This window comes from Marmota marmota, unplaced genomic scaffold, assembly GCF_001458135.2.
Source record: "Marmota marmota marmota unplaced genomic scaffold, marMar, whole genome shotgun sequence".
NCBI classification, from domain to species: Eukaryota; Metazoa; Chordata; class Mammalia; order Rodentia; family Sciuridae; genus Marmota; species Marmota marmota.
In genome coordinates, this window is record NW_025999983.1 from 6959190 (window position 1) to 6981131 (window position 21942).

Genomic DNA, 21942 nt, shown 5'->3' on the forward strand with positions numbered 1-21942 from the left:
AAAATAAATATTAAGAGAATTCTCTCTCTCTCTCTCTCTCTCTCTCTCTCTCTCTCTCTCTCTCTCTCTCCCCCCCACTCTCTCTTTAAAAAAAAAAAAGGTAGGGAGTAGGACAAACTGGTGGAGAAACAGGTTCTCAAATCTGGATTGCTAATTCTGTTTGTTTCTGTTGGGTTTGTTGTTGTTGTTTTGTACTAGAGACTGAATCCAAGGGTGCTTTACCACTGAGCTTTTAATTTTTATCTTGAGACAGGGCCTCCCTAAGCTGCTTAGGGCCTTGCTGAATTGCTGAGGCTAATCTCAAACTTGCAATCCTCCTGCCTCAGCCTCCCAAGTCACTAGAATTAGAGGCGTCTACCTTATAGCATGCCTGGCTATAAATACCAAATATAGATTACCAAATTACTGTTTGGTAATCTGCTTTTTGCATGTGAGGGTTATATTACACAGTTGGAAGTACTTGAGAATCTTAAAAAAAATGCAGTTCCACCTAAAAAATATGCATCATGAATATTTTCCCATGCCACTAGATATTCTTTAAAAACATAGTTTTTAATAGGTGTACAGAATTCTCATTTTTTAACTTGATGACTTTAATCCAGAAAAACCACATACGATCATAATCCTTTTTGAACACAATATTCAAAAAGTTGTATGCAAGCACCAACCACTGACATCTTAGTCACACCTTTTTCAGAAATTATGCCAAAGGATTCTTCATGGGAGGTAGGGAGGTAATGGAAAGAGTAGAAACAATAAGGTGATCCTCTGAGACATATATTTGTAAAATTCTACCATACCACTGAAGGCTTTCTTACATAAATATCTTGAAGGGACAAGGATACAACATACCCTAAATCAAAGCATGAAAAGCAAGGTCTGTCATAACTTAATTAAAGTAAGACTGAAAATTAAAAATAAACACACTATAGGTCTAGTACAGTGGTGCATACCTGTAATCCCAGCAACTCGGGAGGCTGAGGCAGGAGGAACTCGAGTTCAAAGCCAGCCTCAGCAACAGCAAAGAGCTAAGCAACTCAGTGAGATCCTATCTCTAAATAATATACAAAATAGGGCTGGGGACATGGCTCATTGGATGAGTGTCCCCGAGTTCAATCCTTGGTATCAAAAAAATAAAATAAATAATGATAATAATAAACAAGGGAAGCAGGCGGAGTGGGAGGATAGCCAGAGTGAAACCTAGAAAAATTAAAACCTAAGAGTTAGACTTTGTCTCCCTGTGTCTTATACAAAAAGCAAGGGCTGTGCCAATCTCCCTAATCTACTACCATTAGTCACTTAGAACGCTCAACTGATTTTCCTTGCTAATGTCATTTTTACCAATCCATCTCTTAATTATACTTCGGTCTTTTACAGGCAAGGGAACATACTGACAGTCACTGCACAGCAGCATGTCTGAGAAGCTGAGGCCCAGTGAACGGACCTTGTTCTTCCTGCCAAGGTGACGCAGCTTATCATGGCCTACAATTGTCAACCAATCTCCTTTTCTGACATCTCTTCCATTTTCTTTTTAAGAAAGTATTTCCAGCAGAATACACACCACCTGGTCAAATGAGAAGGCTAAGACAAAAGGACACTAGGAGTGAAAAGATAATCACTAAGGAATGAGGAATTACTAAGCAACAGGAAGTTATTAAGGCAAGTGTATCCAGTTAAGTGTCAAGACCTTCACAGCCCCAAGTTTCAGTAGCTCAGAACAAGATTTACAAGACAGTAAGAGAACATACAGGAGGGGAAGTAGAGCAACTTCCAACAATCCGGCAATTAAAGGGAATCAGAATGGAGTCAACATAAAGTTTCTGCCCCCACTGGAGTCCTCTGTTACTGCTGCCTGGTGACTCCTTCTCTGTCAAAAGCCACCTCACCAAGGGCACCTACTGTTACACTGGTCTAGAGGCACATCCAACACCAACCCTCCGTGGACAGCTTCTCTGATGGTAAGCAACATCCAGTGTCAAGACTGAAACAAGCAGGCTCAAAGTAAGCATTCAAGTTAGAGAGAACAATTTGCTTAGAGTGTTGATATTCAAGTACTCTTTTAGTAGTGAAACCCATTTTTTCAAATGAACTCACAAGAACCCATTATATAAAATAATTGATTAATAAAAGTTCACTGACATATAAGGTAAGTAAGAACAATGAAGTCATTTTTAACATAAATATTTTAAATGAAATGTTAGACAGGAGCTTTACATCAGACTTAATATTCAATTTGTTGTGTTTTCTTCAAGTGCACAAATCCAAGAAATCACAAAGATAAATTGTTGCAAATGATTTCTAATTGCTCTCCTAGTCATTTCAGGATCCTCACAGAACTGACCCAGAAGCTTGAAAAAGAAATTATAAGGAATGTTGACTTCAAAGCTTAATCACTAATAACAACAGCTGTCCTTATTAGAAGTTCTTTACCAAAAATAAGGACAAGAAATATCCACGACAGACAATAAGCTTCATGTTATAATCAGCTTTTTTGCTGCTGTGACTAAAAGGACGGGACCAGAACGACTGTAGAGGAGGAAAGATTTATTTAGGGGCTCACAGTTCAGAGGTCTTAGTCCACAGAAGGCCAGCTCCATTTCTCAGGGCTCGAGGTGAGGCTGAACACGGCAGAAGAGTGTGGTGGAGGAAAGCAGAAAGAGAGACTCCACTCCCCAGATACAAATATATGCCCTAAAGCCATGCCCCCAATGCCCGCTCCTCCAGTTACCACTCATTTAATCCATCAGGGGATTAATTCACTGATTGGGTTTAAGGCTCTCACAACTCAATCATTTCTTCTCCAAACTTTCTTACATTGTCTCACACAAAAGCTTTTGGGGGACACCTCACAGCCAAACCACAACACAGTAAAACTACAACAGAGTACTATCACTTCTCAACCTGTTGTGTTCTTCATTAAGTCACTTCGTAACTCTTGTCAGAAGGAACGCACACACCAGGCAGATGTGATGGGCTAGATGGCATCTGCAGTGATATCTGCCACAAAACCTGGGAGGCCAACACGTACAGGCCTGACTTCTACAAAAGACCTGTTAATACAACCTTCCTAATCAATGACAGACATAAAGTAGATGAACAAGGATAGCTTTATCCTAGCCTATCACAAACCAGGTAACCTGGTAGCACAAATAACCACATTATTGGTCTCCACTGTGCCAAAAAGTGGCATTTAGCACATTCTCAATATAAACATTGAGCTTCTTCAAAATAGTTAAAAATATAAAATAAATTCAAATAAACAACTGGGGAACTCATGCCACATCTCTTTATCAAAGATTGACAAGAAGTCTGTCAGAGGTCAGCTCTGGAGTTGTGAAGAGAAGGTGGTAACAATGAGGGCATAATAAAGGCAAAACAACAGCTTTATCAAGTAATCTGCTTCACAGATTTGCTTTTGTAAAATTAAATGCAATGTTGCTAAGAAAAATATTTCTAAGATCTTTTTGTTCCGTACACTGCTGTTCACTTAAAGTTGGATAAAGCCCATTATCCTGACCTATTTTTATTATAACAAAGAGAGAAACACCAAGGTTTCTCTTCATCACGGAAAAGCAGCCATTTTTTCAGCACATTTTTGCTTCTTTGCCCTTTTCACTTTTACCTCTGAATGTTCAGGTCCACTTTCCCAGAATAGAGTTCAACAGCATGTTAACTTCTGGTGTGTGGATAAGGAAATCACACCTCTTCCTCACTCTGGGTCAGGCATGGCCTATACAGCCTGGCCTTTACTCATTACCAACTGTGAACTCTGGGCAGGATACTTAACCTTTGTGCCTCAGTTTCCTCCTATGTAAAAAAGAGACAATAACAGTTCTACCTCACAGGGGTGTTGTAAAGATTAAATGAGTAATTTAATAAGTGTTAAGAATTTTAAGCAATTAATAAGTGTTCACAATTATCATTTTTTAAAAAAGCTTAAAGGGATCAAAATTGCTCAGAAATTGAATTAACACATATAATAATGTAACAAAACTTCTAAAGAATGCTAGATAAACTCAAAAGTAATTCTCATTACACGCTATACTGTTCTTTATTAGAGAAGTCGTTCTTTATATTAGAGAAGTCTGTTCTTTATACAGAGGTATCTTAGAATTAAGAAAAGTAAAGTAACAACAGCTTTACTGAAAATCAAACTGGTTTGGGCCAATTCAGTGAGGACAACCAAGAATGTGTCTCCTGTGTTCAGTCCTAAATATGACTACATATTTGTTTAAAATTTCCTTAAGCAGGAAAAACAGAAAGAGCACACCTAACTGCCTTATTTCTAGAACTAAATACAGCAAGATAGTAAGATGGGAGGTGCTGTCAGTATTTTCTTTACAGGGGACAGGGGGCAGTAGTTTGCAAATTTACTCTGTGATGCAAAGGACAGTGAGTAAGAGGGCATTTGGACGCACAAACAGGCACATAAGAGGGAAAATCTTAGCTGTGGTGCATTTATTATCCCAATCAAAAAAATAATGACATAAACGTAATTAACAAAGTCTCTGTGGAACAATGCTCTGCATAGCAAAGTTCGCCTCAGAGCTTCCAGCGGTGGCAAAGTTTCTCACAAATCAATGCTTACTTTATTTGCACGTGCGAGCAACAATCTGCACAGCGCTTCCCCCACAGGACACTAAAGGGCCCTCCAAGAGGCCAGGCGACTGCACAGTCCCAGCGCAGTTTCCCCGCAAAAGAAGCCGGCATCTTCCGGGGGCGCGGTGCAAACCGAGGGAAGGAGGGACGCGCGGGGCGCCAGCCGGGCGCACTGGCTTCCCGAGCGGCTCCCTCCCTCGGACGGGGGCGGAGTGAGGGGCCACTGCGGTTCGGCCAGCGGAGAGGAATTCGGCGCGGCCNACAGCGGGCACTGGGGTGCAGAGCTGGACTGTGCGGCGTGCTGGGCGGCCCTCGGGGCGCGGGCGCGAGCTCCGAGGACACCCGGAGAGGCGGTGCTGGGCGTCTGGGGGGTAATCGAGGACTTGCAAAGTGCTTGGTCGTTTGAGCCAGTGGATCGCCGCCGCCGCCGAAGGTCGGGCCGTCCTGAATCCCATCTTTCGGAAATAGGGATGATGTCACCCGGGCGCGCGCAGCGGAGGGATGAAAGCGCGGGCCTTCGCCGCGCTGGTAAAACTCAGCTTCCTGAGACCGGGAATAAGTTTACGGAAGCTCAGGCCATGGAGGGGACCCTCACATCAGCGAGGCACCGAAGACCACTGGTCACCCCAGCGCGGGGTTCCACGTGGACCTTCCGGAGACGCGGACCGCAGCGTTCCTACACTGAAGGGGTGAAAGAAAAAAGAAGCTCTAAAGTTTACTTTAGGCACATTGAAAACTTTTGCAATTCCAATGCTTCGTTTATCCTTAGAGACCACGTGGGTCTTCACAGCTTTAAGTTGCAAACATTTGCAAAATTTCCTATGGAGTGAAATCCAAAGTCAATTTTAAAACACCATCCTTTAAACAAGTATGTTCGCCTCTAGTCCTTCAAATGCGCTGTTAAAAAAAAAAAAAAATCGGTTGAGCCAAAGCTCAAAATATGTAAAACATAGTTCTGAACAAATGTTGGTAAGAAAACTGGCCGAAACAAAACGTTTAAACGTGATGAGGTAGGACTTAAAGGTCAGCTGAGAAGATAACTAGGTTGCACTCAAAAGATTCCAAAATTTATTTGTAGCTAAGTTGCTTCCTTCAGTTTTATTACAAGAGTCTGTATTTTTTTATGACCAGATAGTGCTGAATTTCTGAATTGATGTTCATCTTATTTTTTCAACAACACGTATTCAACAAGTACTTGTTAAATGCATACATGAGGACTGCTGAAGATAGAGCATTGATCAAAACAGACCAAATTTTTCCCTAATAGAGCCAATAACCTTATGATAAAAGGAGAGAAAAAAACAAACGAGTGTTTAAGGAGAGTAAACTTTTTATCTTAATAAAAACCATATTATTTCTTAAATCACTAATTCCCTTTTGATGTGTGAAGAAAGTTCTGCAAATATTTCCCACTTTCTGTAATTCTAGTTCTCTAATTTTCTTTTAAAATTTGCTGAGCCTGAAACCCTTCTGAGAAGGCATATTAGAGATTTAAAAACTTAAATAGTTAAAATAAACCCCTCTCCTCTAAGAAGCTCTGTACTGTGTACTCTTCAGGGCTTGCATTCCAGTTAACTGTGACTACCGACTGTAAGATAGCTAGAGTGCACACAAGTACATCCAGATCACAAGACACTGGCCAAATGTAAATCAGCTTTGAGAGACCTATGACCTTTTTTCACCTTCCACTTGAGGGTTCTATTTTAGCCAGATCCAAACAAATTTTACATTTAACTAATCAGATAATGCAGCACATGGAGAAACCTAAGTGGTACTAAACAGGCAATTTAAGTGCAGTGACTTTGACCTACCTCCACACTGGGTCCAGTCCCACTATTTCCCTAGCCTCCCCTCTTGAAGAATTGCTTCTCCCTGTATACTCAAGACCAAATTCACAAGACTGTCTCCCCAGGCCTCCCCTCTCCCCAGGGCTCCAGACAGGCCTTCACAGCATCCACCCCCAGTTACCCAGGGTTCCTTTCCTTCCTTTTCTGCCTTTTCCACTGAAGTGTATGTCCCTTCAGGACAGATGCCTTTCTTTGTTCTTCTGTGGTCTACCTAGCCACCAAGAATCACTAGTGCCCAGCTAGTGTCTGACATATAGCAGGAGCTCAGTTAATATTGTTATGACAGAGTTAAGGACATGCCATCTCAAAATATGCAACTGGTATATTGATTATTTCAGTCTTTTTGAAGTCACTTGACTTCAGAAAGGACTATTTGACCTAACATTTCCTACAGGCAGCAAAACATGAAAATTCTTTTTTTTTTTTAAAGAGAGAGAGAATTTTTTAATATTTATTTTTTAGTTCTCGGCGGACACAACATCTTTGTTTGTATGTGGTGCTGAGGATCGAACCCGTGCGCTACTGCTTGAGCCACATCCCCAGCCCAAAACATGAAAATTCTTTAGGGAAAGCGATCCTTCACATAGCAGTGCTGGAAAACAACCCTTGATCACCTGAGACTGGCAGTGGGGCTCAGTGCACCTAAATAAACACACTCTGAAGTGACTCTAGTTTTCCACCAACTTCTACAGACCCTCCCCCATTTTATTTCAGTTAAATCCCTAGAATTTGCTACTCTAGTCTATATGCCATCTGTCCTGTCTTTCCCTAAAATTTATTATTCTTTGTCTAAAAAGTATAAAAGCATCATACTTTGGTCATTCCTTTGAACTTTACTCTCTTGTCAAGATCCCCATATACATGTACAATTTTTTTTTAATCTGTGCTTTTCTCTTGTTAATCAGCTCTTGTATTAATTGGGTTTCTTATCCAGCCAAGTAAGAACTAAGAGCCCACATAAGAACTAAGGAAGATACAGAGACCATTGTCCTCCTTACAGTTACATTCATCAAGGAGGTGCTTCTTTTAACATTAATGAGCTACTCTCATAATTAGGTTTTCATCTCTAAACTTATGTCACTATTTAGCACATGGCTGGTCTCTGCCTTTAATTTTGTTCTTAAAAACAATGGCAACAAAATCTTCAAAGAATTGCTTCTCCCTGTATCCTTAAGACTGAATTCACATAGCCTTTATTGAATTTCTTTTAAAAAATGAATTAAAAGCTAAAATTCGGGCTGGAGATGTGGCTCAAGCGGTGGCGCGCTCGCCTGGCATGCGTGCGGCCCGGGTTCGATCCTCAGCACCACATACAAACAAAGATGTTGTGTCCGCCGAGAACTAAAAAATAAATATTAAAAAATTCTCTCTCTCTCTCTCTTTAAAAAAAAAGAGATGTTAACTTCTGTTAAATGCTTTAAAAAAATAAATAAATAAATAAATAAAAATAAAAGCTAAAATTCTCCTAAAGATCCAGTTTACATGGAGGTACATAACATTCTTAACTTTGCTTATAATTAGTTGAAAGTCCAATTTTGACACATACTTGAATCCAGTTACATATTCATATGTATGTGTTTTTCTGCTTTCCCTAAAAACTAACAAACCTTGAACACAGGCTACCATTATTTAAACTATTGGATGTACCTATCAGTGCAAAGAGCGTTGTTATAGCATTAAGGCTGGTGTATTAGCCGAAAGTTAATTTTATGAGTTTTGTCACAAAATGATTCAAAGCAAATTTTTGTGCCAAGCTATGCAATAAATAGGGTTATGTCTTTGCTGTTTGAAAACAAAAACTCCAAGATTATGGTTTTGAACATTATTATTAGTGTGGTGCTGCATTTTACTTAAAATAAGCTTTTCCCTTTTCCCAGTGATATTCATGAAGTCTTCCACCCAGATTCCTGTGTGAACATTCAAGACTTCACCAGCCCCTAGCCCTCTCCTGTTCCCAGGGGCTCAGCCCAGCTCTGCAGTGGCAGAAAGAGTGCAGACATCCCAGTCTGTTGATGCTCACAGGGGGCCGATTCATTTTCACTCCAGCACATCCAAAGAGAGAAGACTGTGAAAGAGCAATGAAATCTTCAACTCCTCATGGGGGACTTTGACACATGGATTTTTTTTTCCCCATAATGATACAAGGACATCATTTCTACTTAGTAGTAAAACACAAATATTGGATATGAAAAAACATAATTAGTGCACTTTTTAAAAATAGTCCTTGTCATCCTTCTTGTCTGAATAGTGGGGACTTAGATAAGACCTCTACTGCTTTGTATTGTTTTTCTGAGAGGTGATTTACTTGTTTTTGTTATTTCTCCACCAGGACACAAATCAGCACTTATTTCAGACATTCTCTTCTTACACAGTATACATTGAGCCGGTGAAGACTTCAAATCATTAACAAAGAATTAAAGGTTACGTGCTTAAAAAAAAAAAAGTTATTCTTATCCAAAGGAATAAACTAACAAAGGGAAAGTGGAGTCCAATGTGTGAATAGTGAGAGTTTAGCGGAGGGTCATGTGCAGCCTGCTCACAGCCTCTTCGTATCCTTCTAGAAATGCAGGCAGGAGAAGCGGAGTGGGGGGACCCACATGGCTTCTTTCCTGCTCTGACTTCTCAGTTCACCTCTCAAGCTCCTGCCACAGCAAGGGCTGGCGAAGCCCCTGAGGGAGTCGGCTCTTGCCTGATTCTCTGTATTTCATTTCTCCTTCTGATAACCAGGTATGAAGTTGGGAGAACTGTGAAACTGCAAGTTGCAGTTCCTAAATTATCTTCAGATCCCTTCAAATCAACAGTATGTGCTTTGTGAAGGATGTGGAACGAGGCACAGAAGAGAACAGAGATGACTCGGTGCCCTGTGCCAGGGGCTTCTGACCCTCACTTCTGTCTGTCAAGGTCACTTGTTCTCCCAAACACTGTTGTGTCCTGTGGTTGGTTACATGTGTCTTTCTTTCTCAATAGCGGGCACCATTTCTGGCCTATTATTACTTCTTTAGCACATGCAATAACTCTCTGTACATAGTACCTGTTCAGCTAAATATCTGCTGAAGAAATGAACTGGATTATGTATGCATGCATGGATCTAATTGGGGAAATAAACCCAGGATGAAAATTTCTGTGGTACACGTAGACTAAGAGAAGTCTCCAGAGGCAGTTTTTTTTTTGTTGTTCTTAATGCAGCTGGTATTCTAAGAATCAGAGACTACTAAGGTAGACACATATAAGAAAGAAAAACTACACTTAAAAGTAAACATTTCAGCATGAAGGGTAAAGCAATGTACCACATGTAAGCTCTTAATGACAAGCATCTTACGAAGAACAGAAATAAACTTGATTCTTACTTACGTTGACAGTGGCTGTGTTTGTATATACACTTGACACTAACAAATACAAGGCTTTTTATATTACTGTGCTTGAAGTAAGGGAAAAGGAGTCATGGATAAATACGGAAATGGAGTTTAAAGCCCCGATTTTTATGAGGTATGGCTCTGGTGCACATCAGAAACACTTTGAACCAACAGACTTGTAACCAAAGGCCAGAAATAAATTCCAGAAAATCAGACTCCTCCTTTTGAGGTCTGCATTTTTAGCGTGGTTTTGCAACATCATGAACTCTTTGAGTTGGAAACATCCTGAGAAGCCATCAAAACTGCCCTTCTCAGAACAAGACTTTTCATAAGTCACAAAAGTGTCCCAGGCTTGAATCTTCCAGTTTCATAAGGCAATATATGCCATGTTTTTGACAACTCCCAGGCTTAGGAAATTAATGTTTGTAACAATTCCAAATCTGCCTCCCTGTTATGTCTAACCCAGGGGCCTATCTGGGACTGCATAAAATAAGTGGATTTGACACTTAAGAACAACTGTCTTACAGTTGTCTCCCAAAATGACAAAAATAAAAAGTCTTCTCCCCAACTCCCCACCCTCCAGATTAATCTCCCTCCCATGACTCCATGCAGACTTGAATTGATTTTTCTTCTCATGGTGTGTTTGAGAACTTAGACTTGACCAGAGTGGTTTTGATTAAACTAAGAGAATCTGAAATCATAACTTTAGAACTTTTACCTCAAATTCATATCTCTCTCCATATATATATATATATATATATATATATATATATATAGTATTTAAGAAAATATTTAATACTTCATTTTCCTATTTAAACAAAGGGCACTGTGTGTCTTCAACAACGAGGAGTTTAAAAAGGAGATGACTACTGTTATTTAGACTACTACTGCTCAAAATCTGAAGTGAATGTGGGTCATTTAGAGACCTTGCCAGGTAGATTCCCAATTCAGCAGGGTTGGCTGGCACCACAGAGTCTGCATTTTTAACAAGCTCCTAAGTGCTGTGGGTGCTGTGGGAAGGAACACTGTGAATAGACGCAGTACTCTGCTAAGACAGATAACAGACCCCTGCTTAAAGGGGGTGACCCAAAGAAAAGATGGAGGTGTTAAGTTCAAAGATAATTAAGCCTCGTTCCAGTGAAACTAACAGGTATGTGGTGAGTCTTGAGTTGTGGGTTCTTTGTGTCTCTCCAAAAGAGATATTGATGTTTATCTAAGCCTGTGCTGCTAGTTTTTTTTTTTGTTTTTTTTTTTCCAAATGCCTGGAACTGAGTGATTTATAAACAGTGTAAATGTATTGTTCACAGATCTGGAGACTAAAAGTCCAAGATCAAGACCCTGACAGGTTTGGTGGTCTCTGCATCCAAGATGGTTCCTCAAACATTGCTTCCTCTGGAGGGAACAGATGTTAGAAGGGACCAAAGGGGAAAAGGGACTTAGTGAGTTCTCTCCAGCACCTCTTGATACATCACACCAGGCTCCAAGTTCTAATGTGAATGTCTGAGGGAACACGAGCATTTCAATCACAGTGGAGTCCTTTCCTGGTACCTATGAAAGTGACCTTATTTGGGAATGAAGCATTTGGAGACATGAGGTTACACTGAAGCAGAGTGAGCCCTCTATTTGATATAAGTGGCATCCTTAAAGAAGAGAGAACAGAGACATTGTCACTAGTGCGGAGAGAAGGCAGAGATGTGGCCCTGAAGGCAGAGATGGAGTGTGGCCAAGGAAAGCCCATGACACAGCAGCAAACACTAGAAGCTACAAGAGCCTCGTCCACAGCCTTCAAAGAGACAACTGCCCCGCGGACACCCCAGTTTGGAATACTAAAAATAACCAAGCATTCCAGAACAGAGCCACTTCCGCGGTCTTACTCCACTCTGTCTATGGCACTTTGTTATGGCGGCCTGGGCATGGCGGAGTGGAAGGGAAGAACCCCGAGGCTCCAACTGTGTGAGCACCAGGAAGCTGTGCTGTGGCCCTCTGCGGAAAGGTGCCCTGAGAGGAGGAGGACACCAACATGACAATGACCCATGACACAAAATGTGGACCTGTGTGAGAGAGTCCCCATGGGAATGTACCCACGCAGCAGTACAGGGGTCACTTAGTAGATGCCTGCATCTTATTAAAAAACTGCTTACATTAGGATTCAGCAGATAATTTAAAGAGGCTTGGTGACTGGTTTGAAAAATAATGTAGAGACCAATGAGCCCTTCCTCTGGCTGCATGATAGAATCACCCAGGAAGGTTCTAGAAACTTTCATGCTTACATTCCACCTTCCTCCCAGATCTGCATTTGATTGGCCTGAGATGGGACCAGTATTGCTACGTCAAAAATATTCCTCATTTCATTCTGATGTCCCAACGGGGCTGAGAATCACTGTTACAGACCCAAACCTTCAAAAGCAGGGCCAACCTTGACAATGCAGTCCAAGAGTGTCCCTTCTCATTTACCCAGTGCCAAATGTGAACAGCATTCTGCAGGGTGCAGTAGGCAATACAGGGTCTAAACAACCAGCCACTGACCCTTGAGGCGAATTACTTGTGCAAATACAGACTTGCCCATGTTTAGCCTGGATGGTGACAGTCGGCCACATGGGTGCTGCTGCGCCCCTGTTTGTTTGCCTTCTCTCAAGGATCACAGATGTATACTGCCAATTGTCCAATGTCTGAAAAAAGTTGTATATCTTGTGTATATCTTTCTTAGCTATTTACAGTGGGTGGGCATGTTCCTTTGCTAGGACTGTCATAACGAAGAACCACAAACTGGGTTAAGACAACAGAAATTTGTTCTCTTCCAGTTGTAAATACCAGAAGTCCAACATCCAAGTGTGAGGGTCAGCCTGTGTCATGCCTGTCTTCTGGATCCTGGGGGTGGCCAGCAAGCCCTGGCTCATGGTCACATTGCTCCAATCTCTGCCTCTGCCACCACATGGCCCCCTTCCCTCTGTGGCTGCCTCCGTGTCTCTTTTCCAGTCTGTACTTGTGTGCAAATCCTACCTCTGAGTTACTCTCAGAGGTAGGCTCCCCTACCTCTGAGTTATTCTCATAGTTGCAATTGGATTCTTAATACAAACTGTCGTCTGTTGGTCAAAGGTCAGAAGAGCAGGACTCTGGAGTTGCCAGGGTTCCCTAGCCAGAGCCAAGGACAGCAGTCAGACTGGATGAAGGGCCACCTCCTTCCAGCATGACCTCATCTTAACTAGTGACATGCACAACAGTCCTACATTAGGCTACTTCTAAACTCGGTCACATTCTGAGGTTCCGGGAAAGGCATGTATTGTACGTAACACCATGCGACTGAGGACAGTGGGTCACTGTAGTGCTGTTACTTCAGCATACTCCAAAATAGAAGTTCTCACTTGAATTGTGAACTCTTTGCCAGAAGGACTGGCAAAAATATATATATTTTTTAATTTTAGGGCTTTCACAGGGCTCAACACTAGGGCAACTCACATTTCAAAATGCATTAGAGTCACATACTAAAAATAACCAAGCATTCTGTAAGTAACACAGGTTTCAGGGCCCACCCAAACCTTGCTGAGTCAGTCTCTGGGGATGCAGACTAGGAACCTGCATGTTCTGATGGAGGCTGGCTTTGATCCACAGTGGAAGGCTCTGGCGTAGGGTGGCACTGACTGCTCTGTTTTGCAGTGAGGCACTTTGTTCAGTTCTCATGGGATGTATCAGCCAGAGCTCTCCAGAGAAACAGCCCCAACAGCACATATGTACGTATAGCAAAAGAGAATTGGCTCACATGATTATGGGGACTGGCAAGTCCAAAATCTGAAGAGTGGGCCAGCAGTCTAGAGACTCAGGGAAGAGCTAATGCTGCCGTCTGGTTTTCAGGCAGACTGCTGGCAGATCAGATGACTGGGGGAGGTCAGTGGGTTTTGTTTGTTTGTTGTTTGTTTTTTCTATTTGGATAGCCTCTACCTATTTGAATGAGGCCCACCCACATTATGGAGAACAATCTACTTTACTCCATGTTCACCAATTTTATTGTCAGTCTCATCTAAAAACATTCTCAGAAACATCCAGAATAAAGTTTAGCCATGTAACTGGGCACTGTGGCTCAGTCCCATCGACACCCAAAATTAACCACCACATGGGGATCTCAGGGAGTCCAGCACGGGGAAAGGCCCAGGAAGGGGACAGCAGTCTGTGCACCTCAGACTTGTGTTTCTCCAAGCTTGGGGTGGGGGGGTTAGACCACCAGCCTCAGGAACTCAACATGAAAGTGCAGGCCCCATTTAGGAATTAGTGAATCAGACCCTTGAGGGACTTCCCAGGCACCTGAACTTTAATACATCTCTCAGACTGTATTAAGAAATCATAATCAAGTAAGTAATATATTTATAATTATAAATACTGTAGAATATGCTGCATGTTTATATATTTATTATATAGATATAATACATTTTTATACTGAAGGGAGTGCTTGTCTATAAATATGAAATCTAAACCTGTTAAATAACTGTTATGTAATATCATGTTTATTGGTACACTGGAAACAATAAATATACTGGTGTTCAAATCTATATAAACCAGTGTTCTTGGGTTTCTTTGCATCTTTCTTCTCTAATTCTGTTCCTAGTCCAAAGCATGTTGGCCTTGGACTGTCAGATCATCCACTTTAGCAATCATGACTGCTCCAGAACACATGTGGACCTTTCTCGGGGAGAGGAGAAGAATCACTTGGGAAGGCTGACGACATGGCTTCAGGCAGGAGGTGGCATTTGAGCAGGGCCTTGAGAGGCAAATGGGTGTCACTAAGCAAAAAAGGGTGGGAAGAGTACTGATGGAAGGGAAGGGACAGAAAACAAAGGAACATGCAGCAGCAATTGGGGACAGAGATGCTCAGATGCTCTGGGAGGCAGTGTAGAAAGAAGGGTGGGGTCAGAAAGTGATGAGTCTCAGACATGAGTCTGCACTTGTGTGCAGATCCTCAGTGGCTCCCTGACCGAGTTATTCTCAGAGTTCCAATTTTGGATTCTTAATACAATACAAACTGCCGTCTTTGGTCAGAGATCAGAAGAGCAAGATTCTGGAGTGGCCAGGGTTCCCTAGTACCACAGAGCAAGGAAGCCTGCCGAGGTGAGAGGCCCAGGCAGGGCCCCTGGTCTCTGCCCTTCCACATTGCAAGCACCGGGAGCTCAGGGCTGCAGGCTGTGCCTCTGCGTCCCACTGGCAGACTGTGTTCTGACTCATTCATTCTGGATTCCCAGCAAGAGTATTCCCAGGACCCCTTTTGCTGGTTGTTTAGGAACGTGTGTGGGAGGCTGTGACAAGACAGAGTTTTTAAGCCAAACTTCCTCAAGTCCTATGCACCCACTGGGTTGGCAAGTGACACAGGTCATCACCTCACTTGCTTCCCAGTTGGCTGAACGTCTCTGCCCCATTAGGACAGATGTGTGGAGAGTGTGCTGATTCCTGTATCCAGGTTTTGGGTTGCTCCTATTTCCCCTTTGGAAAATAAGGAACTAGAGTGCTCTTAATGTAGGAAAACAGGAATGACACATTCTCAAGAAGATTCTCCCTGACTCCCAACACTTTCTCTTCACCTTCGTTTCCAACAGGGAACCCCCTCAACAGACCCCCTGCTCCCAAACACACGCTGCACATGTGAATCCACCCAGAACATGGCTCACATCTGGAGTCCCCAGCAGCTGCCCATTGCAATCAGGCTTCCAAATTCAATGATCTCATCTCCTAATCATTAAAAAACAAAAGCAAAAAAATGTGAAAAAAAGATTCCTCTAGGATATGCCTTGCAAATCAGCCGAGCCCCTTCAGAGAAGGGACTCTTAGGCACTGTAGATTGGGATAAAAGTCGTTTTTATAAAAAAAAAATATACTCATTTTGAGTTTAAGAGCAAGCATTGGGCCAGGAGTGTAGCTCAGGGGTAGAGTTCTTTCTTGCCTGGCATTTGCAAGACTCCAAGTTCACAGGGAGGGAAGGAAGAATTGAGAGAGAGAGAGAGAGAGAGAGAGAGAGAGAGAGATATTATTATCAATATCATGGCAAAAAATGAGTAAGAAAAGAATTGAAGATGGCCATTAATTTAAATCTCTGACATTCTCATGAGTATGTTTATTGAGCTGTTAGAGAAGAATAACAGCAATTTTAGAAAGATTTTTAAAAAGATGATTCATTATCAACATTAACAGTTTCCATAATTGCAAGTTAACACCCTCCCCACTCCCACCCCTGTATTTCTGACCTCTTTCACAGCCTGGCTCCCAGTATTACTCCCTACTGCATATGAGACTGTGCTGGTTTTGCGGGGAAAGGTCGCTAGGCCTGGGAAGGGACAGTCTGGTTGGGGATAAGACAAGCAGGCATAATATTTCAGTGACGGTGTTCACACAAGTGTCTGCTCTGCTCTTTGCCCAGTCAAACCCTCCAGCTCCTGTCCCACCTGCTCCATGCTGAGGTCCTCGGCCTCTCCAGGAGCCCATCTCCCTCCTGAGTGTGGTTTTCCTGTTTCTTTTGCATTCTCTGTTACAGCCAGCACACAGAAGAGACGCAACCATCAAAGGACAAAGCCCAGGGCTCGGCCCACCAGATTTGGGAGCAACCATTTTCAGCCCCCTGGAAGCTCAGAGAGGAGCGGGGGAGCCCTGAGAGGCCCGAGTGCACCAGAAGAAATTAATGCAAAAGCAACAAGCAGGAAGTCCCAAAGGCAAAGTCAGTGGGTCCTCTACCATCACATCAAGCCCAATAAACCAACCTCTCCTGGGTTCTGAGCCTCAAATTAAATTAAAAGCACCTTGATGACCAACCCCAGGTGCCCTCAGACCATCAGTGGAATTACAGAAGAAGGGACACGAGGGATCTTTTTGAAATCTCTGTTATTCTCCTCCAAACATTTCAATGAATATTATTGCGATGAAGAAGGAGTTCCCTCATGCTTATCTTAAATTGTTGTTTCATGCTCTGATGTTAACCATCTTCTTTCCTTTGACCTATATAAGCATTTTTTAAAAATCAACTTGATCACAATCTAAAAATGCCTAAAAGCTTCTTCTATGCTTAAGAATCCAAGTGAGTCACTTCATGTAGGTGTAAGTAGCTGTCCACGTCTGGTAGAAATGGATGTCTGAACTTTACCAAGCACCACACCTGCAGCTGCCAAAAACCAACAACATCCAAGTAGAAAGTGCTGGCACTACTTGTTCTTGTAGGTTCTGAGCATTGGTGGTTTTACTGAGCTGTTTGTATTGGAGCAAAAATTTTAGTTTGTTGAAACCAATAAATCACGACAGCTGTTAAGCTTCAGAATCTTGTCAATGCCATGAGAAGAACTGGCATTCTGACTTGCAGCAGGGTGTGGAGGGCTGCCCATCCTTGGGCTCCCAATCTGCTGACAACAGAGTACATTTTGATGCCTTCATTAACTACAAAAAGTGGCCTTAGGGAAATTTGAAACACTCCGTTACAGGGACTTTCCTACTAGTTCAGTGCAAGAAGTTTCAAAATAAAATATGTAATCCCTGCAAATCAGAAGGTTTAACTAACATTCAAAACTTTTTACTGCAAATTGCCTTGAAGGAAGGCCTCAGATTTAATGTGGAAGATTTTGCTCATGATCCTGATCCCATCTATGCAATCATGAGCCAGGCTGAAACCCTCTCATTTTCTCAGACTAAACCCCATAAAGAAAAAGGTGTAACTGCACCTCTCCTGCCTCTCCCATGAGCTTTGAGAAGCTTCCTGACTTCCAGAGACCTGTTGTGCAAATGCCTGGTGCAGGTCACTCTTTCTTGGAAGACAGCTGCATCCATGTGCTACTCACAGTCCACGTTCCCAAAGACCCTGCTTCACTGGACTGGAGCACCCCAGGCCTTACCAGGCAGCTGAGAGCCGAGCCTGAATTCCAGAGGGGAAAATTGTTCATCCTCCCCTGCAGCCCAGGCCAGCATGTGGCAACTCAGGCTGGGAGGACATTCTTTTGGCTTTCACTCTAAGTCCACACTTAGGACTATGGTAGGGCCATTCAATCTGTCTAGTGTTAATGGGGCTGGAATGCCACTGTGAACTAGCGCCCTCTGCAACAAGACCCATGTGTTTTGAGTTCCTACGAACTCTTCTCTTTTCCTTGGTAAATTAACATAAACTCTTTTTGTCTCTGCTCCTTAGACCTATTTCCCAAGCTGTCATCCATCATCCTGTGACTTTTTTGAACAAAGATTTCTAAGTTTTCCCTATCTTGTAAGTTGGAAAACCTAAAACAGAAGCAGTATTTTCTTGTCATCTCTTACAGTTTACACTCAGAACAGGATATGTCACACTTTTGACCTGTGACTGAATGTTAAAGCCTTTCCTAAACTCCACATTTTTTTTTTCTCCTGGTCTCAGTTGGGTGTAAAAGACTGGGAACAAGAGGATCAGATCCCTTTGCTTCATTTTACATTTTTAGCGCTTATAAAATCCATTTTATCTTTGAAACTTATTTTTAATGTACTCAGATTCGAAATAAGCTATACAATGTTTCTTCAAAATATTTGAACATCAAAAAATTTGGAGGTGCTTTTTACCTGCAGCAAAAGCCATATCTTCATCATTCTAGCTCAGTTTTTCTTGATGCAGCAAGGCTCGGAAGGAAGCCCAAGCAAGCCCAAGGGGAATTCCCAGTAAACCCTCTCCAAGGCGCATGCGGTGTTCCCCTGCAGACACAAACCACCACTGGAGACAAAGTCACACTCTCAAATTCCAGTCCTGCTCCCACTGAGATGGAAAGGAAATGCATCCCCTGGGAAGCCGAATGATACAGGCTGGGGAAAGCCTTCCAGCTGTCAACACCTGGTTTTGGGGCCCTATTCGCTGCCCAGCCCTTGAGTGGAACAAGTGATACCAAAGAGGTTGAAAATGAGAGGCATATCTCTATGTCTTAACATCATTTGTAAGGGTTTCTGGTTTAATTTTTTAAATCATTAATATATATAAGGAAACCAGGACTATGCCAGGCACATAAGTAAGCATGTGATAGATGGTAGCTATTGCAATTATTATTACAACATTCAATAAGTAGTAATTACGTTATTATCACTTCTCTTTCTTATCAAGATACTTTTCAAATTTTCTTTGAAATTATAGGTAGAGATAATACCCACTTAGTTATCCAATGCTTCTTTTGTAAATAATATAAATTATATAATAATATCTAACATATTATTACATTAATATCACATTTTATATCCAAATTAATATTTTAATACATTCAATATGGTGCTATTATTTGCTATGCTATATAATTACAGTAGTTTGATATTATAACACACTATAATTGCATAATATGTAATTATGTAATAATGTTTTAACTTAATATAAAAGTATAAATAATATAAATCCACTTAGACTATAAGAGTAAAAAAAAATGTTTTTCTTTCTTTTTTTTTTTGGTACTGAGGATTGAACTAGGGAGGCATGCCTAAACCACTAAGCCACATCTCCAGCTCAATTTTGTATTTTTATTATAGACAGGGTCTCACTGAGTGGCTTAGAGCCTCACTGTTGCCGAGGCTGGCTTTGAACTTGTGATCCTCCTGTCTCAGCCTCCTGAGCCACTGGGATTACAGGTGTGCACCACTGTGCCCAGCACCTTTATCCTTTTAATTCAGCATTGTCAGCCAAAAATTGAACCACACATGAAATTTAAAAATTTTAGTAACCATACTAAAAGTGTAATAAGGAAAAGGTGAAACTACTTTTAATAATATATTTTATTTAATCCAAATAACCAAAATACCACAATTTTAATATGTAATCAACAGAAAAAGTTGTTAATGAGGTGTTTTGCTTTTTCATACCAAGCCTTCGAAGTCTGTTGTATTTTAGTCTCACAGCACATCTTGGTTCTCAGCAAGCACACTTCAAGTGCTCCCAGACACATGTGGCTACCGGCTCCCATATTGGCAGCTCTGGTTGACTGACTATAACCGATAATGGTGATTATGTAAAACACTGTGTTTCTTTTTATTGCCCTGGTTGCCAGGAAACCCAAAGCTAGATTTGGTGCTCGATTATAACAATTTTCTCATCCTGAGTTCCTCTGCAATTTATTGCTCTTCCTTCTAAAAGGATCCGAGTATCTTTGCTCTGCACGTTTTTTAAGAGGCATAATTGAGTTTTTGTAACAACTTCAGCGGTTTTTGTTGTTGTTAAAAATAATTTAGTCATTACTGTGTCAGGTGCAGTGCTATATGGTTTACATGTATCACACAACAAGACGATGGTTGAACTGGACTAGAGCCAAGGTCAGATGGCAAAGCCTTCATTCTTAACCATTCAACAATAATAAGCTTACAACCATCAGGAGCACCACTCTGTGCCGGGAACTTCACATAAACATAGCATCCTGTAGGCTTCACAAGATTCCTGTGAGGCCGTTGTTATTCCCACGGCATAGGTTAGGATGGAGGTTAAGAGCCGAGGTCTCTCTCTTACCCAAGGTGCAGATAATACATCAAAGCCGACACGTGCCCTGGGGTTCCGAGCCCACTCACTTTCTAAATATGCTCAAGTTCTATGACATAAAAATCAACTCCAAAGGATACAATCCCCTTTGGAGACCAACATGCTACAAAGTTATTAATTCAATAAATCTATCACCAGCCGCTGCCCTCAATGCTGGGGATATACAGATGGAAAACAAAATCTCAATCCTTTAGGAGCTCACAGTTTAAAAAAATGGAAAGTGAAGAAAAATATCACAGATATTATTTGGAAATTCTTTGTGGAATTTTGCATGGCAGGTGCCAAACAAACAATTGCAAATAAATATGTCTAGCAAAATCAATTAGAAAAAGTACCCAAAGCAATTAGAACCCAGAGTGTGCCACCAAATGTGTTAAAATTTGTTACCACTGGCCCTGTTCATCCTAAAATGGCTCTTATGTCCTCTATAGTGTCTGCCTGTGTTCCTAGTAACTGTCTAAAAGGCAAAATGTCAGGAGAGGGGATAGCTTCACACTCCGTCTCAGTACAAACTGATACTTGGCACCATCAGATAAATTGTCATAATGGCTTATGTGGTTCATGCAACAGAATTCTAGATGTCTCTAGTGTGCAGCGGTGGCTTACAGTGCTCTCCACTGAGTTTGACACACTCATGCTATTAGCAAACACACATGCAAAAGATAACCCCTGTGTTGCCTTGTGCTGTCATTTTAGCTTTTTCTCATATTTTGGAGCTTGGCACAGACTTTCACAACAAAATCACATATGAAACTCATTGCCATGTAAAGGCGATATGCTCTCACCTCAGAACATCTCTTTTAGCCCAGGTTCATAATGCTCTCTTCCTATGAACACAAGGAGAAACAGACAGGAAAACAGAGAAATAATTTTTGAAGGATCACTGATCAGGACCCAGTGGAGGGTTGTTGGCACACTGACTGCCTATTCTCCATTCCAAGATTAGATCTAATTCTATAAATATCACAGTTTGGAGCCTAACCTTTAAATGACATCCCATTTTCCATGCAATAGTGTTCTTAATTATCCCTCCAAAGCCAGTGATTTGGAAGATGTTGGTTTCCATGAGACTTGGACATGAGCGAGTCTTAGTTTTCTTGGAGGATTATGTGCTTTCTGTGCATCTGCTGGTGATAGTTCACTAGCCAGGCTCTTTTGGCTTCAAGGAACAGAGTAATCTCTGGACTCTGGGAAAGCCAGGCTTTTCACAGGACACAATAGCGATGCAAATATTGCCTTAAGCAGAAGAAGGTCCAGAGGCTGGTGCCTATGCTGGCTCACCCTCACTTCTTGGCCCTCGCCAGCTTCCTCCATCCAATCAGAGCCTTTTGTGACATCTGCCAAACTGTCACCTCAGCACTCAACAATTCCCATTCCCAGCAGAGTTAATTAATTAGGCCCAAGTGGACTTTTAACATCCTCTGTCCCTGGTCAGCCTGTGAATATCAGTTTACCTTGTGTCAGATGCACCACTAGAGACCTGGGGGATTGGGTGGCCAGCTGAGACCCTGAGCCAGGCATTGTGGATGACACTTAGAGGCCTGCCTTGCCCCATAGAAACAGAAGTAAAATCCCATGATATGGGAACAAAGAAATATCTAGGAATTAGGTATAATGTCTGAAGTAGAGAAAGAATATGACTAGAGAAATAAATGTAGCTGAA